Consider the following 6000-nt stretch of genomic DNA (forward strand, 5'->3'; position numbering starts at 1 on the left):
ACTTGTTTTCCTGTTACAAATTGTAGTTTGTTGTTCCATTAGAGCAAAATACTGTAACACTTCCTTTAAACAATAGGTGAAGTTACTGTGTCTAATAGGGAGCTCTGAGATCTACGCTCAAATTCCTCATAAATTAGAGCATTAATCCTTTAAAATTTATCCAATCCTTTTTTTTTTTTTTTTTTTAAACAAGGACTTTTGGGTTTCAATAGAATTCACTCTGGAGGGCAGAACATTTTCTTTTCATTGTAAGGAAGATTTATAAAGGGACAGGATTGTGGCTATTATTAGATTCCATCCTAAAGAAAATCATCAAATCCTTTACAGTACTAGGCAGATCTGGGCTAGAAAGTGTAACAGGGTGGCATATAGCAGCTCATATAGAAACAGAGAGAAAATGGAGCAGGAAGAAAGAAAAAAAAAAGCAGAAACTCAAAAAGAAGTGCAGGCGCCAATTAGAATTCTTGCAGGCTGCAAGGGAAGAATGTAAGAAGCTGTAGGAAGAGGAAGGGAGAGTGGATTAGTGTTAATCACAGACACAGGAAAGTAGGGAAGGTTTTAAAAGAGCTGTTAAAAAAAAAGCTCAGAAAAGAATTACAGAATCCAATATAGGAGCAAAAATAAAATGTAGAACATTAGGAGATGCATCTGGGACCTAAAAAATTACCTTCTTAAGGTAATAAGACATTCTGGGGGAAGTGGGAGCTTCCCTACCTCTGTCTCCCCATCTGTCTGTAAGAATACCCCCACTTTCCTTATCCAGGTGAAAGGATGCATTTAGTATTAAGAAAAAAGTGACTCCTGCCTGATTTATTTTTCACTGTCCTGATGATATATACATACAATACCCTACTATAGTAAAAACACAGCACTAAGGAACTAGAGCATGCCCAATCATTGGTAATAAATTTACCTCAGTCCAAAAGAATAGCCTCTGTATTTGGGTGAATTACACCTAGTAAGAATTTGGCATAGTATTTTGCAGTATTTGCAGAACAGTCTTCAGTTGTCTTCAACTTTGGGGTTGAAGATTAGTTCCAAAATCCACTAGAGCCACTGTTGACTTCAGAAGACTTCGGAGAAGGATGACTGGATTGTAAGGGTAGAGGTTCCCTTTGCAGTTCTGAGATATGAAGCATCACTTAATATTTCTGTGCTGCCAATTTAACTACTCATAAAATGAGGACAGGAACACTTTAGTCACTTATTAAAAAAAAAAAAGGAAAAAAAAAAGTTCTTACAAGCTACTTGGTAGCTTGTAAAAGCACTATATCTTCCTAGAATATTACAAGTTTATCATTGGCTTAAACAGCTCCTTTTTTTTTTCATATGCTCACATAACACCATTTTAATCAAGGCCATAGTTCAGTCATTAGTCCTGGCTCTCTGGACTGTTGGATCTACTGCAGAACAAACATGATCCAGGCAAAGTAGGGACATGCACAACAAATCAGCCAGAGCGCCAGGCTCAGGAATTATGTCAGTTTTATGCGTTAAAGTTGACAGACACAGCTGCAGTGGTTTGGCTTACGTGTGGGAAACCTATCATAAAAACTGCTCAACCTGTGCTACTGTCTTCCCAGAAGCACAAATGCAGGATAATGTTGTTCAGGGGATAACGGGTACCTATCAGTGGATCTTATTGGATAGCCTTCTTGCTACTTTCCTCAAAATCATTATGTGGTCAGGATTTTGCACAGAAATGACGCTTAAATATTTTTATAGCCCTGGAGGCTGTGTTACCTTCAAGCCTGAAATAAGCTCACGTGACAGCGATCGGATGATCCTTGAAAATGTTTGATACTTTACATAGTCCCACAAAGATAAAGGCCAGCCATGAAATTTGTGAAATCCAGATGAAAATTCACCAGATATCTGAAACTGCTAAGATGTGGATTTCATCTTAGGTCCATCTCTAATTACATCTCAAATTACTTTGTGAAAAGTGGCTTTGCATTGGCTACTGAAGGACAGACAACACCTGTAATGTTAAAGAGGCACAGAGGGTCAGTGGTTTAAAAGCTTGCCAGCAGCATGTGAAACCCTCCACATCTTTTGTGCTAACATAAATCAACAGAGTGAGCTTATATGAGATCAGCGTTTTCCATCACATTGTCACAGTGGTTTGGATCCAAAGTAAGAGGCAGGTCACAGCCAAGCCTTAAGTCAAACCTAACCTTGCTCTCAAGCTATAATCAGGTCCACCAGATTTTTACTAGTGTCACTGAGTTCAAACAATACTAACGTTGGATCCTTTTCTGTGCAGTGGATATTGAAAACAACCCCTCTTCTGACGTGGTAGAAGATGGCAGAGCCCCTGTTAAAGCCCCAAGTCAATCTGTGATACCTTTGGCTGCACAGGGAAAAGATAAATTCTCAGGGAATAGAAGACTGGAAGTTTGCTCAAGCTTCTTGCCCTGTGTCAAGGACGCACATGCCAGGTTTTCCAACCTGACATGATGCTCCTTTTAGGGATCAAAGTTACAAGAGAAAAAAAAAAAAACCCTCTGAAAATTGGGCTTCATGATGGAAACGCCTACACAGCTGTAACAGCTACTTCTCAAATGTGCTGCTGCTTATGAACCACAAGAATAATATGGCTAAATGTGCCGACTTTTGCAGTTTTCCCCTCTTTTGTTGAAACTAATGAGTCACGATTAGAGTAATGCTTTTCTGTGACTCGGAAACCATTTTGCTTAATGAGGTACTAAGTCTTTATAATTAGGCCCAGAAGGGAACTGGGACGTGGCCCCTTAAGAGCAATAATTATTTAGGTTATTTATGGTAATAAAAAATTGAAAATAGGAATTCTTCCTCAGAATGTGACTATTTATTCTTTTACATATTGCCTAACAGGCAATTACCCTATTAAGGCAACGTTTTGTTGCTAAAGACATTAATTGAAATGTAAATTAAATGTAAATCAGCTAATTAAATTGATATGTAATGAACTTGTCATGCAGGCCTTTGAGATCAGATGCATTTTGCTAATAAACAAATGTTATAGTGGTGCCATTGCTCACTGGAGTTAAGGTTGCTTAACATGTTGCTACTATAATACTCCTCCCCGCTCCGTATTCGAGGTTTGGGTTGTGGCAGTGGAGTGATCCTTAGCATCATCTCCCAGTTACCTTTCCTGTTTTTGTACTGTCACTGCGCTCTCTCCCTCTCTTCAAATTTTGACTGAACACAGTTGCAATGTTATTTTTGTCTCTATACGCTGTGGCCAGTAGTGAACTCTCACGGTAGGGGTACTCCAGACACTCCTGAAATACAAAGACATAAAGTGATAAATGAAGCAATCGAAATTTGCTTGGAGATTAAGCTGGCAATGCGTAAGGCGAGGATCAAAGCTGACATCACCAAGTCAATGCAGCAACAGGAGAATGAGCTGGAATAACCTTCTGCATTGTCCATAAAACAAAAATAACCTTATTCATCAGCTTGTGTCAGACTGTAAATTAAGGGGAAGGAATATGCAACTATTAGTTCTCCTACAGTTACATTTTGAACCTGGCCTACTAAAACTTGTAGTATAAATTCAGGTTCCATAATAAAAGATATACTGGAGGTCAGAAGTCTCTTCCTTAGCAGATACATGGAAAAAACTCACTGCCTACAGTTATACAACAGTAAAGCAAATGCCACAGATTTTGCTGCTGAAAAAGCCCAGGTGGGAGCTTGATAAAACCCACTGCCCTCTTTCACTTGAATCATGTAGGCATTTTGTGTCTGGGGTCATAAAAATAAAGCAAATGTGGCAAAAAGGGCTGCCAAAGTGAGAGAATAGAAAAAAACGTGTCAGAATTGCAGAAATGCTTTTGCAGAATGTTTTCCTAGATTCATCACGCCTTAGTTGCACCTGAGCATCCACACATAATTGTTCTGACTTGAATAATCTGATGCTGCATTTATAACTTCTACGCAGAGAACCTTCCACCTTGCAATCCTTTGGGGGCTAGAGATACCTAATAAACATGTCAACTACCACTCTTCTTGAGCTTGAATACAGCGTCTTGTTTTTTCCTACCGAAGAACACTCTAGTTTGAAGTTTACAGAGCTATTAAAGACCCTCACGGGGCCCCTGATATGTAGAGATTGTCAGCATATGTAGATTAGTAATTGTCAAGTTTCTCCCTGAGGCCAAAGTGCTCTCAGTCAAATTCCAGAGATCATCAAGTATTCAGATTTCAGTGGGCTTTGTGTCATACACAACACAGTGGCATAATTAAACTACAATGCTTCTTTTCTAATACATTTTTGGACCTGGCTATGTTTCTATTAATTTCTTTTAATTAGCTATGATCGGAAAATAAAAATGAACATCAATCTAAAGATGCAAGTTTGCTGCTTCCAAAAAATGCTCTGGGAACAGTTTTCCTTTCAACTGTTGAGGCTTAGGGACCACACTTGTAGATGTGACTTACAAAGACCTTATGTAGGACAAAATAAATGGACTGACAGGAGAATCCTTTCTAATTTATTTTCAACTGCAATGTGGACATAGATGAATGAAGGATATTGCCATCTTGTTTTCTCATACGGAAAATGCTTACCAAAGATGAGAACTACATCTTTACAGACTTTCTGGCTTGGGCTGTAGTTGAAATTTTAGTCCCCGCTCCACTGGTTTCCATGTCTTTGGAAGTGACTTAAGCCTGGTGTTGTTGGTTCAGATGAGAAACTAAAATAAGATTTGGTTTAGAAGTCTGAGAGAAGGCAATTAAAATCAGCATCCTCCAGACCCAGACTAGTATTTTAGTGGCTGCATCAACCATCCTTGTTGTGACCTGTCTATGTTCAAGCCAAGTAAATAATTATGCACTTAAATTGAATATTAATTTGCTTACATATTAAGAATTATGTCAGCTTGCTTAGCATCTTGCATGGTCAAATCCTTGAAGCTCAAGTGGTTGCTTTATTTTTCTTTCTAGAAGCCACATGGTAACATGAGCAATTGGATGATGCTTTTGTATAATGAGAGTGACGAAGGCGTTGGCCTGGGCATGTTCTGCAAGCAGGATTCTTGCTGCCATTCCTACATATGTTGTATTGTGGGCACTGAGCTTGGAAGATATTACGTGTTGTATCTGCACCAATCCTTTGAGTCCCACGCAGTCTGTCCAGCTGTGGACAAGGCCTGTGGCAGGGATCAAAGTGCCACAAATCTGCGTGGTGTTTCTGCCACAAATGAGATTTCCAAAGTTGCATGCAGGATCTCAAAGTCCAGCTCCTAATAAAACAATTAAGACATAAATAATAATAATAACCTGAAGGCAGCTTAGCTACAACGTGCTACCTAAGAGCTAAATAATAACTCAAACGAGTAGGTCTTCATCTCCATGCTGTTCACATCTTCTGGGTGTAACAAAGAACAGACTTCCTTTATGATCATGCTGGGAAATCAGCAGAAATCTTTCAGTAAAACAGTAGTGCCCATGCACACCCGTGTGTGCTCCAGTGCAAGCAGCCGGACAGAAGCAGCCACCCACACTAGGCTTGTTCTCCTCTTCTCAGATGGAGTAACACCCTGAGAAACGCCCACAGGGTTTGTGTGTCCAGGAGGAAACCATTTATTATCTTCTTCTCTGTACTTACACAGCAGTCTTTGCTGTGTAAACCCCCTGTTTTATTTGTCACAATGCTCCAATGCTGAAATATTGGCAGCTCCAAAGCCAGAGATCTTTTATTAACTCCTGTAGAGGCCTCCCCATCTCAACCCAAAGGACAATCTGAAGCCAGTGGGTAATTCCAGAGTGCGATTCTGCAGGCTGAGGATGACTTGGACATAAGGATCATTTTACCTCCAAATCTCTTAGGTCATCATACTGCCCCAAACACTTTATAGGTCAAACTCTCATTTTAAGAAAATCACTTACGTTCTTCCCATTAGTCATAAGAGCCCTAGAACTGAACTGTCTCCTCTCTGGGCAACTGGATGCAGGAAAAACATGAGGCTTCTTTTTTTTCTCCAAAATATGTCTTCATAGTAGAGCATG

The sequence above is a fragment of the Tinamus guttatus genome, unplaced genomic scaffold, assembly GCF_059628265.1.
Source record: "Tinamus guttatus ecotype Peru unplaced genomic scaffold, ASM5962826v1 Tinamus_guttatus_pri_ptg000044l, whole genome shotgun sequence".
Lineage (NCBI taxonomy): Eukaryota > Metazoa > Chordata > Aves > Tinamiformes > Tinamidae > Tinamus > Tinamus guttatus.